At 41.8% G+C, this 15473-nt stretch overlaps 3 pseudogenes; 2 read left to right on the top strand and 1 right to left on the bottom strand.

The window, feature by feature from the left end:
- The first annotated feature begins 315 nt into the window (after window positions 1-315).
- Window positions 316-1282, top strand: LOC118856471 (annotated as a pseudogene).
- A 5934-nt stretch (window positions 1283-7216) lies between these two features.
- On the top strand, window positions 7217-11032 carry LOC118857498 (annotated as a pseudogene).
- Window positions 11033-11907: 875 nt separating this feature from the next.
- LOC118857499 lies at window positions 11908-14727 on the bottom strand (annotated as a pseudogene).
- Window positions 14728-15473: the final 746 nt, after the last annotated feature.

The raw sequence follows: 15473 nt of genomic DNA on the forward strand, positions 1-15473 counted from the left end.
AGAGTTTATTTTAATAAAAATAAGTTCATTTAAATTCATTAGTTTAATTTAAATTTAAATCCATTCATAAGTTCACTAAAATAAGTTCATTAAAATTTAACCACTCAAATAAGTGGGTGACTAATGTTTTGAGGACCCTTTCCATGAGCTGAGTGATTCTTGGTTGGTGTGGCAGCCAGATTACAACAGCAGCCTGACCACCTGTAACAAAAACAAGAAGAACAAAAACCGTTCTGTGCAAATCAACATAGTCCAGTCTGGGGCAAGTATTTGCCAGTTTTGAAACACACAAAACACCAAGTCTTTCCTCTGGAAATGGCTACTGAGAATGACCCCAATAAGCTCTAAGAAATGTTAAATGATTTATGTGGGAAAATAAATAAGACTGAAATTGTACTAGTTGAGGAGAAAGAGAAGTATGCATGGTGTAAGGCAAATGTGTAGATTATGAAAAAGGCTGTTGTACCAAAATATAGTAGAATGTACCAGTTCTTAAGAAAGGAAGAACAGCAGCACCTAGGAAGATTGGACAAGAAGGAAAGAAAGAACTTGGGAACATTAAAGAAGATTGAGTTAAAATTGTCCCAACAGTTCAAGACCTACAAAGAACAGCCATACAACTTGGATTGGATTTTAAGAAGCTAGATTTGAAAATGGTCCTGGATGTGAAAGACATGTTGAATCAGAGTGAAATACTACTACTTCAATATCCACAAGATGATTTCCCCAAATGGACAATGTGCCACATCACTGGGCTGAGGGAAATGATGACGACCTTCCAGAGAGATATAACACTGGATCCTAAAACCAATCCCTATCCCATTTTGTCTCCTGATCTGAAGAGTGTGAAACACTCCTGTGTCCCCCAGCACATACCTGATCACCCAGAGAGATTTAACTATTCTGCCACTATGTTAAGTGCTCAAAGTTTCACCTCAGGTATACGCTACTGGGAAGAGGAGGTGGCTGGCATGACTGAATGGGAAGTGGGGAACTGTAAGGACTCCATTAACAGAAAGTGGACCCCCCATTGTTACCTGGAGAAGTAACTGCCCCGAAAACCTTCAAAGTGGGAGATAATTTCTGCCCTGCAAAGTCACACATTGAGGGTAACATTCACATAAAGAAATCTATGCCAAAGATTAGCATTTTCCTTGATTGTGAAAGTGGACATATATCATTTTCCAATGTTACAGTTGGATTGCTTATCTATGGTATATCAGCTATTGCCTTCCAAGGACCTCTTCAGTCTTTCTTCTCTCCTGTTTCAAAATCAAGATAACACCTCCAGATCTCATTATCTGTCCATGTATACCCATTTCTCAGCAAGTTCATTTAACCTAAACCTTCAGACCTAAGACTAACAAAGAGCTGATAATGATGATAACAATTGTCCAAGAGATTCAATTACAGGTGACTGAAAACAAATGGTAAATTTTTTTTCTACAAATTGGAATCTATGTTGAACTGATCAGTAAAGAACTTGACACTTAAATATCAGGCTTTATTCAAACTGTGCTTCGAAGTCCAGTTGCTTCAACCTCACATAGTACTGGGCAACCACCTTCACTAAGTGAAACCAGCCCTTCCCTCCCCAAGGGACCACTACTTTCTGTATATCTCAAAGAATCTTGACTACTCAGGTAGGGCACTGATCTAGAGTCCCTTTGCTGAGTTCGACTTGATGATCTTCTCAGGAGTTAAGCCTTTGTATAGAAATTTTGTTCATTGATGGAGGGGATTTGACTCCATTTCCCTATAGAACATGGATTCTTAACCTGGTGTCTGTAAACTTTTATTTTTAATATTTTGACAAATTTTAATTTTTTTAATTTTCTTACAATTCTATGCATTTCATTTTGTGCACTAAACATTCTGAGAAAGTTCATAGGTTTCATTAAACTAAGGGGATCGATTACACAAAAAGTTTTAGAAGCCTTGCTGTGGAGGATGGGATGATTCAGTGACTGAGGGTTTGACTCATAGCAGGATAGACATTTGTCAGAAGAGTCATCCAACTCCACTGGCTTATAAAAAGGTGAAGTCCTTGAAGCCCTACTACAGTTTTTTTTTCCTTTTGAAGGCTGACAAAACCCTCTGAGGCCTTAGATTCCCCTTGGGATGAAGCACACTTTGGGGGTTAGTCAATGGAAAATCTTCCCACTGGACCCCTGAAAAACATCTGTAAAGCAAGTTACACTGTGTGGATGTGTAGTCTGTTTGATATACTAAGATATACATCATTTTGCTTTTTATGTGAACATTTGATCAGTTGCTATATCTAACAAAGGCATGTTAATGACTTGGGGAAAATGTGATTTAGAGCATTTCTTGATATGCATATAGATAGCTTTGATTTCTTCGTCCAAAAACTGCTTGTTCATATCTTTTGACCATTTATCAGTTGAGGAATGGCTTTGTCGAATGTAATTTTTATTGCATTATGATCCATGATTTCTGCCTTTTTACCTTTGATTTTGAAGTTTTATATCCTATTACATGTTGGTGGTCCTTAAAAATAAAAGGCTACATTCTAGAATGTGTTCTTAACCTGAGATGCCAGATAGACAGATAGATAAATGGATGGATAGGCAGATAGATAGATAGATAGATGGATGGACAGAAAAATAGATAGATACACAGATAGATAACTGATTTTCAATACAATCGGATTCCTTTTTAACCCTCTGTATTTTATTTTATGTATTTAAAAACTTTCTGAGAAAGGGACCGTAGACTTCATCAGACTGCCAAAGAGGTCCATGACACAAAAAGATTAAGAACCTATGGTTTGGGGAGTCATCTGAGAAAGGAAACAGATCTAAAGAATATAAACACTCCTTAGAGAATGAAAATCACTCCTTGCCTTTGGGAGGGGGGCGCAGGATGGGATTTCTTCCTCCTGCCCCCCACCACTGGCCGTGATCTTGAAGTCTGCCCAGTAGGAAGCAATGCACCCACAAAAAAGCAGGCCTAATGAGTCAAGGAATGAGACAAAAGAAGCAAGGTTGTGAGCTGAGAGAGAGTTCACCCAGGTGATCAGGATTTGAGCTGCTAAGAAAAGGCCATGGAGCTCAGCTGAATAATTTACCCGACAGAGATGCTGCACCCTCAAGAAGGGAAAGAAGATCAGGTCTTTACAATATAAATATATATTCCAAAAGAGTAGATACTCTTGTGGGGTTTTAGACATTCCCATCTCGTTACCCCACTCTGGGATCTTCTCTCAACCCTCATTTCCCCCCAAAACAGCTGATGTGACCCAAAAGACCTGGAGCTGTATAAGCTGGCTTCTTTCTTACAGGCACATCATTCTGACCTATGCTGGTTTACTTTGGTTTCCTACAAGGAAGCAACGCCATCAAGGAGAATAAAGGTATTAAAAAGATGAAACTGGAAGCGCATCTGAAAAACTGGATCATTTTGACCAAAGTCAACCCTCTTCTCCTTCAACTCTTCCCGAAGAAATAACATCTGACTACTGAGGTACTGTCCTGCATAGCCACATAGGCGAGCAGACTGACAAAAATGCCAGCTTCAGCTGTGTCAAAAGAGGATTCATCTGAACCGATGCCAACCTGGAAACAGCTTCTCTGTGGCAACAGCCAGCCGCTGAAGGAAATCAGGGCTCACTCAGCCCAAATTCCAACTCAACTCCCCTCCTACAGCCTCAGTCACACCTCCACAATGGCCATTCCTTAAATGAAGCAATGGCTCACTGGCCCAAATCAACATCCCAGATGCCGTATGGAAATAGGAGAGGTAGTGAGTAGCATGCCCAGTGGGTAGGTTCCTGGAAGAAAACAGGTTGCTGTGACAGAAAATACTAGAATATTTCTTTACAAGTCTTCTAACAAAAGTTATTATATCATTTTATTATATATAACAGTATATTACATAACATATTATGCATATTCTATAGTATTATATATTATAATAGCTAGCATTTATATAATACCCTTAAGGTTTATAGAGCACGTTACAAATACTGTCATCTTTTATCCTCACAACAACCTTCAGAGATAGGCATTTATTGTGGTTATTATTATTATCTCCATTTTATAGTGAAAGACACTGAGGCAGACGCAGGTCAGCAACTTGCTTTAAGTGAATTCAGGTTTTCCCAGCTCCAAGTCCAACACCCTATCCACCATGCTACATTGTTGTTTATAGGGTATGCTTCTCAGGGGGTCCTCTTTTTTCGTCATGGACTAGACAAGATGATTCCTAAGGTCCCTTCCAACTCTGAAATCTTGGGATTCTATGTTAAATGGATTGAATTTGGGACCAAGTCATCCACCACTCCTGATCTTTGCTGAGTTCTTTGGCCCTGGTGGCCAAACACACAAGTTTAACTCAATAGAACCTGTGTGGGTCAGAACACTACTCACATTAAAAAATAGACAGAGGCTGTTCTTGAGAGAAGGCAAAAAGGAATTTTATTGCTTTCTCACAAAAAAGGATGCCACCTAAGCTTGGCGGGGGTGGGGGGGGGGGTGTTAATTATGTTTTACATTTATTCCATCTGAATAAATATGCACAGCCCCTGAACAAAGTACAGGAGAATATAAAGGACTCAGATGGACTAGTCCTTTTATTGACTTTCCCTTCAAATCTCTTGCCAGGCTCTTCATTGGCCAGATACAATCCCCTGACTGCCTACATCATGCAGTCCTCAAAGGGCTCATTTAAGCATGCATACAAGCCTCTAACCTTTCACCCCAGGACTTTGATTAGAACTAGTTCTAACCAGTCACCTGACTTACATTCTGCTAAAGCTGGGGTGGGGGAAGGGGGAGGAAGAGGAATGCTTTCAACTCTGTGGAAACAAAACTGCTCCCCACCCCCCCTTACAAACCCAACTGGTCCTGTTCAATCATTATATTGGTGTTTACTGTCAGGTCACAGGGGTTATAAGGATCACAGGGATACAGGACAAAGTTTCCCTCATTGACAACTGTTATGGCGATCAGACCTTTCCCAGTTCTTCCCTTTTGGGATGCTAAGACTATCAAGTCTCCCCTTTGTTTGAATTGGTGGGAAACCTTTTGTTGTCTTTGTCTTGGAATATTTCTCAGCTATTTCTCAGCTTTGAGACAATCAGGAGTCATTGATGGTATGTGATGTGATACTGGGGATGAGGAACTTTCACACACCCAGCTTGGGTGAGGTCAGAGCCCTCAGGTCTCCAAACAGGATATAATTGAGGGGAGCTTGGTGTTTGACTTTTGGGGCACACTCATGGAAGGAGTGTTGAGACTCTGGGCAAGCCATAACTGCCCCCTGGCTTTGCTAACCCAGACCAATTGATTCTTCTCTGGTAACTATGTATTGTGATTTGATCAGACAAGGTCTGTCTGTTGCTGTTTGTAATTTATTTGTATTTGCTCTGAAGTTCAGGTTGCTGGCTTTTCCTCCTGAACTAAGTGAGTTATATTTGCATGTGTGATTAAAGTAAGATTGTTAACCCCTTAATGTTGCTTTCCTTAGTAAAGCAGATCAAAGAACCTGTGTTAGTGGCCTTCTGTGTGCTGGTTGTTGTTGGTTTTACACAGCCGCAGCAGCTGCTAAAAGATTGTTGCTACAACACACAACAGAAATCCAACACATCTCTCTAATCTGAAGATTCATTTAAACATACACCCTAAATAAAATCATGTTCTAAGGTAGAAAAGGGTTCAAAGTGACCCTCTAGCTGCTCCCCATAAGCAGCATTCCATCTCTTCTCTTCATGCCTTTGTACAAATGATACCACACTGCCAAAGTGTACTTACTTCTTCAACTCCACCTCCCAGAATCCCTAGCTTTCCTTAGGGCACTGCTCAACCACATTCAATACAAGGAATTTCCTGATTCTCTTTCCCCTTAGTTCTTAAGGCGCTCTCTCTCTCTCTCTCTCTGTATCTCTCTGTCTCTGTCATTCTCTCTCTATGTTTCTGTGTATCTCTTTCTGTTTCTCTGTCTTTGTCTTTTTCTCTATCTCTGTGTTTTTCTCTCTGTTCAATGTCTGTCTGTGCCTGTGTGTCTCTCTGTCTCTCTCTCTCACTTTCATTGTATCACTCTTTACATAATTTATGTTTATTTGTCTGTGCACTGTGGAAAGAAAACTAACTCAGGATTCAGAGGAACCAAGGTAAAATCTTGCCTCCAACACTTAATACCTATGTGTCCCTGGGCAAGTCATTTTGATGAGGGCACAGTCTCTGGGAACCCCTTTGAATCTGGAATACAGTCTGTGGGAGCCCCCTTGAACTGTCCTTGAATCTTCCAACTAGATCTGGCCTTTCCCTAAGGCCATAAGCCTCACATTATCATTAGGCCCAAATCTCTACCTAAACCTTGCCCTCTGTTGTTACTGTAGATATGCATGCCTTCAGTTACTTCCCAACCTTGATACTATTGATATCCATGCCTTCAGCTGCCTCATCCTTAATCCTATTCTCTTGGTTCCTGGACTCTGACCTCACCTGGTCCTCCTTAGACTCCTCCTCAAGACCCTCCCTACACCCCTCCTCTAGTCACCCCAGACCACCCTTCAATCCCTCCTACAATCTTTGTGTATATAATCTCCATCTTGTCTCCATGAAGGCGCTCAGGTTCAATCTAGCTCAGTAGGTTGAATCTGGCCCGCTTGTGAAAACAGGCATCACAAAGCGTGGGATTTCTTAAGACAACCCATTATGGTGAATCCTGAATAAACTTTCTCTTTTCCCTTGGCTGAGAAGACTTGAGTCGAACTCTTTTGGCAGGACCCGGCATGTAGGTATTTTGGGGTCTTGAGCACCTCTAGAAACCTATGGTTCCCACCCATCATCATATTTACTTAAACCTCTTCAATTTGACTCTGAGTTTCATTATTTTCATTTGTAAAACAAGGAGTTTGGACAAGCATGGAGGTATCTTCCAGCTTAATGTTGTAACTCTGTCTCCCAGAGAATGTAAGTCCCCTGAGAGCCAGGCTGGTTTTCATTTTTGCCTTCAAAAATGCCTACACCTAGCACAGGGAAGGCCCTGGACATGGCAAGCATGTAAAATTTGTAGAATTGGGGCTAGATTGCCTTTAGGATTGGTTGTATAGACAGGAGTAGGAACTGAGCCAGCTTTCCCCCTCCTATCCTTACCCAACAATGGGAATGAAGAAAAGGACCCATGCTGGAGCTTTTTATGCCTTGGTCCCTGCTGTCCTGAAGATGCTAAATCCAAAGTGACATTAATCATGGAACCCAAGAAGGGCTTGTGGCAGCAGCAGCAGCAACTCTTCTCATGTGATCTCTATGACATTTCTCTCAGGAGTAACCCATTTCTACTTCCCCACAGTGTGCTGGGTGTCCTTCTGCCCTAGGACAATCAGATTCCAGGATAAGGTGCTCCATGGGTGTAGGATTCATTATAAGGTGACCAACTCCCTTAGAAGGGACTTTTTGCCATGCAATGATTTCATAGGATCATATTGCTTTCCTTGACATCATGGCCCAAGGCTGATAAGGGTAATCCATAAGCTGGATATTATTACCAAAGAGATGCAAGGTGAACCTGATTAGACTCCACCCTGATTTCTGTACCTAGCCTGGCCTGTTGGGTGGATTTACCTAAACTCCATTATTACCTCTTTGGGATTAACCCAGATTGATGACAGATTTAGCATTCGCCGTGCCGTGCCAAGCACGGTTTACACGATGCCCTATGCCTGTGTTCAGGCTCTCAAACAGGCAGAGGCTGGCACCTGAGTACCACTGCTAGACCCCTACCCTTGAAATTCAAGCCCCCTCCCAAAAAAATATGGCCCTTCCCTATCCAGCCTTATTTCCTTGGCACCAAACAAACTCCCTTCCGGTCTAGGCAGGCTGGTCTCCTCACTCAAGAACACACCATATTAAGGCTCATCTCTATGCCAATCTTGCACATTATTCCTCTCACCTTTTCTGCTCCCCACAACCTAACCAATGCAACCTAATATTCAACTGGCCAGTTTAGTATAGTAGAAAAAAAAAGTTAGACCGGGAGTCAAGAGAGATTTCAGTTCAAATCCTATTTCTGATGGGTCAGCATGGACGTAGATTCACGGTGGACATAACATATGAAGCCGGGCTTTTACAAGATAGTAGGTCTTTGACCGTCATGAGACTCAAGGCGGGACAAGAAGTCCAGACACAGGGAATTCCGTGAGGAAAAGCCCAGAAGAGAGCACAAGGCCTAAACAAGGCATCGTAAGTGGTCAGGTGAGCTAGAGCATAGAATGAGAGGGCTTGACCTCTCACAACCCCAATTTCCTCACCTGCAAAATGGGTGCAGTATCTAAAGTACTTACTTCACAGGATCAAGAGTTTTGCAAGCCTTGAAGTACTATACAAATGTCAGGTATTATCATCACAATTATTAATTATTACTAATATGTGGTTATTGTTCAAGGCCTAGCCCAAACGCCACCTCCTCCAAGGAGTCTTCTCTGATTATTCCAGTTCTTACTCATGTGTCTCTCCTCTGATTGCCTTGTTGTTCAGTCGTTGATTCAAGTCCTACTCTATGTGACCCCATGGTTTTCTCGGCACAGGTACTAGAGTGGTTTGCCATTTCCTTTCTCCAGTGTATCTCCATTTTCACAGATGAGAAACTGAGGCAAATGGGAGAGAAGTGACTTACCCAGGGTCATACAAGTTAGTAAGTGTCTGAGGCCAGATGTGAACTCAGATCTTCCTGACCCCAGGCCCAGTGCTGTATCTACTGCACTGCCTAGCTGCCACCCATCTCTTAGTACTATATGATTTAGCACTTTTTAAAAATCTAAATTTCTGTTTGTCCTCTGTTATTTCATAGTTAATCTAATTCAATTAGGCTAATAATTATTGAGCACCTTCATAGGACGATAGAATTTTGGAAGGTACCTCAACTTCTTGACTATTGAATGAATTGACTGAACTTTCCTAGTTATTATGGTAGGGTAATGGGAAGGGAACAAATATTTACCAAGTATTTACTATGTGCGAGGCACTATGGTAAGTTCTTTACAATTATTATTTCATTTGATCCTCAGAACCCCGGGAAGTGGGCATTGCTACTATCCCTGTTGAGGAAACTGAGGCAAAGATGTTAAGTGACTTGTCCAGGATCACACTGCTAGTAAGTATCTGAGGCTACATTTGAATTAAGGTCTTCCTGACTCCAGGTCCAGTGCTTTGCACACTATGGTACTCCTTAACTCCCAGGCCTGGAGTTAGGAGGACTCATCTTTGTGAATTCAAATCTGACCTCAGACACTTACCAGCTTTGTGAGCTTAAGCAAGTAGCTTCACCATATTTGCCTCAGTTTCCTCATCTGTAAAATGAGCTGGAGAAGAAAGTGGCAAACCAGTATTTTTGCCAAGAAAACCTCATTTGGGGTCATGAAGAGTCAAACACAACTGAAATGAATGAGCAAGTGAAAGCTCCCAAGTAACCTCACAACTGGCCTCTGTGGTAAAGAGCAAAGAGCGCTGTGCTAGGTTTGGGGAAGACAAGAAGATTAGATAACACCTATCCATTCCCTTGGTAGAAATTCCAGTATGTAGGGAGATAGAATACTCAGAAAAAAACAAAAACATAATGTCCTATAATTCAAGACAAGCGCGCAGGAGAGACACAAGCCAAGTGCCATGTCATGAGGGACAAGGGCTATGTGAAGTTACTGCGGGGAGGAGATTCTTACATCAGGCTTCATGGTGGGAATGATATGTGAGAAGGGCTTTAAAAAGATGCTAAGACAATGGGCAAGAGTGTTAAGATAGGATAGGAAGTGCAGGGACAGCAAATACCATGAACAAAAGCCAAGGAGAAAGGACCAACATGGACTGAACAAGGCATCCTGAGTGGCAATAAGCTGGAACATAGACTATGAGGAGGGAAGCAGTATTCAATAAGGCGGGCAAATTATCAAGGGCCACAGGGATCCACTGAAAAGTTCTAAGCAGAAGGGACACAACCAAATAGAGTACCCATGAAGAAGATTAATCCAGCGGCCTTGTGAAGGATGGATTGGGCGGAGAAGGGACAGTGGGAAGGCTGGATGGGAGGCTACTACAATAACTTAGGAAAGCCCATCAACAGTCAATAACCTGAGGACCCTTCCAAATCTGGATCTAAAATCTTGTCATCAAAGCATCACAGCATGCTCCCCTATACCACCTAGCTGCCTTCTCTGACTTTCATCCCCAGACCAGTGTCTTGGACTTCCTCCCTGCTACTGCAGCTGAGTCGTGTCTTCCTGCAGCCAAGTGGCCTTGGTGACTTGGTGACAAGGGGATCGGATTCGCCATAGTGAGTGATCTGTGCAAGACATTCCCCAGGAACCTGACCCTGGGCCAGGAGGCTGTGAAGAAGCTGAAGGAGGAGGGACTGCACCCTCTTTTCCACCAGCTGGACATCAATGACGTGCAGAGCATTCGGACCCTGCGGGAATTTCTCAAGGAGTGGTACAGGGGTGTGGATGTGCTGTTCAACAATGCTGAATAGCCTTCAATAAGGCTGATACCATACCTTTTCCTATTCAAGCTGAGGTGACACTGAAAACCAACTTTTTTGGCACCAGAGCTGTATCTGCAGAATTACTGCCTCTGATTGAACCCCAAGGTAGAGTGGCGAATGTCTCTAGCTTCCTGAGTGTATTTTCTCTTAGAAACTGCAGTCCAGAACTACAGCAGAAATTTAGGAGTGACACTATCAGAGGAAGAGTTGGTGGGGCTTATGAACAAGTTTGTGGAAGATACAAAGAAGGAAGGTTGGCCTAACACTGCTTATGGAGTGTCCAAGATTGGAGTCACTTTTTTGTCAAGAATTCATGCCAGGCAACTGAATGAGCAGAGGAAAGGTGATAATATTCTGCTGAATGCCTGCTGCCCAGGATGGGTGAGAACTGACATGGCATGACCCAAGGCTCCTAAAAGTATAGAAGAAGGAGCTGAAACCCCAGTTTATTTGGCTCTTTTACCCCCAGGTGTTATAGAACCTCATGGCCAGTTTGTATCAGAGAAAAAGGTTGAAAAATGGTAAACTTAATTTGTGAATCCGTTCTGTTAATACTTGAGTGTTACACATTTGGATTTGATTTAAAAGTGCATTTAAAAAGAAATAAGCATTAAAGTACCATGACTGTCACAGCTAAGGTATTCTCTTTGAGTTGCCTACTAATTATGTTAGAGATTTTGGAATGACTGAGATTTGAAATGACTCCATACTTGTAATGGAAGAAAAACATGCAAAATTCAGATTGTCTAAATAGAATAAAAAAAATTTCAAAAACTCAAAAAAAAAAATCTTGTCATCCCATGAAACATAGGTTCATATGCTCTATTAGGCTCCTACTATGACTTAAGCACTGGACATATAAAGACAGACGTGAATTAATAGTCCATACCTTCAATGAGCTTACATTCTATATTAAGAATGTAATGAACATTGGGTGGGTACCACTGACACCATGTGATAGAAAAAGAAAAAGGGTCCAGGGCAGAGACTTGAGAGACATTCATGGTTAATGGGATGACAGATGGAGGTGAAGCAAAAGAGACTAAGAAAGAATGATCAGACATGTAGAAAAAGAATCAAGATCCATCTTTTCAGAAGAGAAAATTTAAGTTAAATTAAAGATTAACAGGGTCCAGAACATACACAATAAATTTTGGCCACTAAAAAAGTTTATATTTTTTTTGGAGGGGGGAAGGCAAGAGGATTGGAGTTAGGTGACTTGCCCAAGGTCACATAGCTATTAAGTACCAAGTGTCTGAGGTTAGATTTGAACTCAGGTCCTCCCAACTCCAGGGTTGGTGCTCTATTTACTGTACCACCTAGAGGCCCGTGTAGATTTTCAAGAAATGAGCTCTCAGATTGACTTTTCCAAAAGAAAACACATAACAGAATGGCATCAGTGTCTCCCATTTACTGTTCAGTCTGCAGCACGGTGAAGAAGTCTCCACATGTTGAGCAAATATCTACAAAGAGGCTATCTGGCTTCCAAGTTTCCAGTTCTCCTGGTCTAAGAGGGAGCAGCAACCACAAGAACCACAAGAACTTTTTAAGCAGCTTCTTACTTGGCAGGACTAGCTTGTAATAGTGCAATCGCCTCCTTTCAATTTGAACAGGAAGATTCCAGAGACTCCAGCATGTGCAGCAGTTCTGAATTGTCAGTCTCTAGCTGCAAACCTGTGATCTCCCTTGCTAAACTATCAAGCATGGCTTAAATCAAAGGCCACAAAGGCTCTCTCACCATCTGTTTCTTTTCCTTCAGAAGAGCAACCACCAAGATGGAATTTTGTAAGGGGCTCCAAACTCTGTACATGAACTGCAGGCTGAGGTGCTATGAAGACTGGATAGGGGCTTTGGACATTTGAAGGGTATTTGTAAAGACAGATAGTTCTAGGTTCAGGATAGCTACAAAGAGTCTGAGATAAATTTTGCACAGCAGTGAGGACCCCAACTTACTGAGGTATAATAGGGAAACCATGAGAAGCCTGGGCTTTACTGGTAAGAGCCTGATGGCAATGAGTTGGGCATGACCCAGACTGGCTGATGGCACGTGACACTCCTTAGAAGCTGTGAGATCTCCCAAGTTGTTGCCATCATGAATTATCTGGGCTATTTGATTGGGTGCATAATAACAAGGTCTATTCTGAGCCTGGGCCACTGCTGGCATGAAGCAACCCTCCTGGGAGTCAACCAAAACTGATTCATGATCCTATTATCAGAAAGAGCTCTCATTCCTGCTGCATGTACTGATTGTTAAAGATAGGCTTTTCTTTCTTCTTTCCTTTGGGCAAATGTGACATACAGTGGCTTAGAAACCACCATGCACGCATTCATTTCTTTCACTGCTTTGGTAACTTCATCAAGTGAGGAAAAATAGCCAAAGCTAAAACCTTTGCTTCACCCATCTTTGAGCATCACATTGGCACCAGTAATTGACCCAAAAGAAGAAAATTCCCTCCTTAATATTTCATCACTGGTGTCATCCAGGTCATTAGAATAAAGATTCATGCCCTAGTAGCAGATAATTCTCTCCTGTTTTAGCTGCTCAAATTTCCATTTTAACTCAGCTTGGCATTTAACCTTTTTTTTCTCTGCCCAGACTACAGACACCACTTTCCAAATGATGTCTTTTTTAAGTTAATTTATTTATTTTTAGTTTTCAACATTCACTTCCATAACTTTTAAATTTTCTTCCCCTCCCCAAGATGGCATGTAATCCAATATAGTCTCGACATATACATGCCTATTAAACATATTTTCACATTAGTCATGTTGTATAGAGGAATTAGAACAAATGAGGGTAACCATGAGAAATAAAAACATAAAACAAAACATAACAAAAAAAGAAAATAGTCTGCTTCAATCTGCATTCAGACTCCATTTTTCTTTCTCTGGATGTGGATAGCATTTTCCATCATGAGTCTTTTGGAATTGTCTTAGGTCCTTGCGTTGCTGAGAAAAGCTAAGTCTATCAAAGTCGATCATCACACAATGCGGCTGTAACTGTGTACAATGTTCTCCTGGTTCTGCTCATTTCACTCAGCATCAGTTCATATAAGTCTTTCCAGGTTTTTCTGAAGTCTGTCCATGCTTTCTTATAGGACAATAGCATTCCATTACATTCATATACCACACCTTTTTCAGCCATTCCCCAATTGATGGGCATTCCTTCAATTTCCAGTTCTTGGTTACCACAGAAAGAGCTGCTATGAATATTTTTGTACCTGTGGGTCCTTTCCCCATTTTATGATCTTTTGGGGATACGGTGCTAAAAGTGGTATTGCTGGGTCAAAGCAAATGATGTCTTTTCAATCAGTTTTCTCAAAATTCACAAAACCAAAGCATTGGTCATCACTTTTACACTGCATTTTATGATATTTGCTGAAAAATTCCTTTCATCATCCTTGTCATCTCCAAAGTTTTTGATATAAATATTGGTGAATTCCTTTGCTTTGGCTCTCATCTCACCTTCCTACTCTTTCCTTGACTTAAATCTACCAACAAACATTTTGCAATCCTTCAGAATCATGCCTTTCTTCTTCGTAGCCCTATCTGCAGCATCCTAGGTCACCAAGTACCCAAATGGGTAATTGCTGTTCTCATCACACACCACCTTGTAGGACAAGATGTTACCAAATGCTGAAAAGGTGTCACAAAGTACCTTGTTGGCTACAGATTTATCCAGGTTTTTAATGATGATGATGGTGGTGGTGGTGATGGTGATGGTGATAGCTAACCTTTATATAGTGCTTTTTACTATGTGCTAAGTGCTTCACAATTGTTATCTCTTTTGAGCCTCGCTACATCCCTGGGAGGTAGGTGCTATGATTATCCCCATTTTACAAGTGAGGAAATTAAGGCAGACAGCAGTCCCAGGGTCATACAACTGAATGTCTGAGGTTGGATTTGAACTCTGGGCTTCCCAACTCCAGAATCAGCTGCATCTAGATGTTTTTAATGAAAATAGTCCCAGCTCCAAATTTCCTCAATGAGGAATCCCACTGTGACGACACAAATGGGTTTGCCTTCAATTACCTCTACGTTCACAGTATCCAAGGCCTCTTTGGCGTCTGCTGGCTGCTGGAACTTGTCAGAAGCATACTCCAGAATCCTCCTGGTAATCACGTCCCTGCAGATCTGAATGGGGAGCATGGGCCTAACAGGGCTGAACTTCTCATACAGCATGGTTTCAATGACATTTGAGTGCAAGTCACCCACATAGAGAGAGGCCATGGTGTAACTTCGGGCAGCAGAATGCAGTCCCCTTCCCCCAATATCCACCAGGAGTGATTTTTTTTTTTTTGAACCAAGGCAAGAAGAAAAGACACTTAAAATTTTGGGTGAGGCCAAAATTCAGTAAACAGACAAAGGCAAGAGAAAGTCTAAGGCTCTAAGCTGATTAGGCTGTCAACAACAACCACCATGAAAAGGTTGTGAAGCCTAAAGAAAATATAGAGAAACAGATTTCCCTGGAATCACAGGGAAGATGTTAAGGGAAATAACCAGCTAATCCAGAAAAGCTTCTTTCTCCCCTTTCCTGGGTCATGGATAGTATTTAACTTTTCCAGCAAAAATTCCGAATCTCTAAATAGATTTCTCTTCCTCTTCTAAATTTTAATGAATGTCAAAGCGGACCGTTAGACTGCCTCCATAACGTTTGCCCATTTAAAGGGCTTTTAATATCAACATCCCTGTTTCAATAAGGTTCTTTTACTAGAAGGGCAAGCCTTGGGGCATGGGAGCTTTTTAAAATAAAAACACCAGCAGTAAACCGCAGCACAAAGAGGAGATGAGATATATTCACCCGATCTGTTCAGGGCACTGTAGACAGGCTGTGGCAGGAGAGGACTTGGCCAGAAGGTGGATTCCCCCCAGTGGAGGGGAAGGAGCCACTGCTGCAAGTTCATGGACTCGGGAAAGGGCAGGTGCGTGGGGGTGATGAGGTTAAAGAAAAATGATGATAGTGATGAGGGCACAGT

This window comes from Trichosurus vulpecula, chromosome 7 (assembly GCF_011100635.1).
Source record: "Trichosurus vulpecula isolate mTriVul1 chromosome 7, mTriVul1.pri, whole genome shotgun sequence".
NCBI classification, from domain to species: Eukaryota; Metazoa; Chordata; class Mammalia; order Diprotodontia; family Phalangeridae; genus Trichosurus; species Trichosurus vulpecula.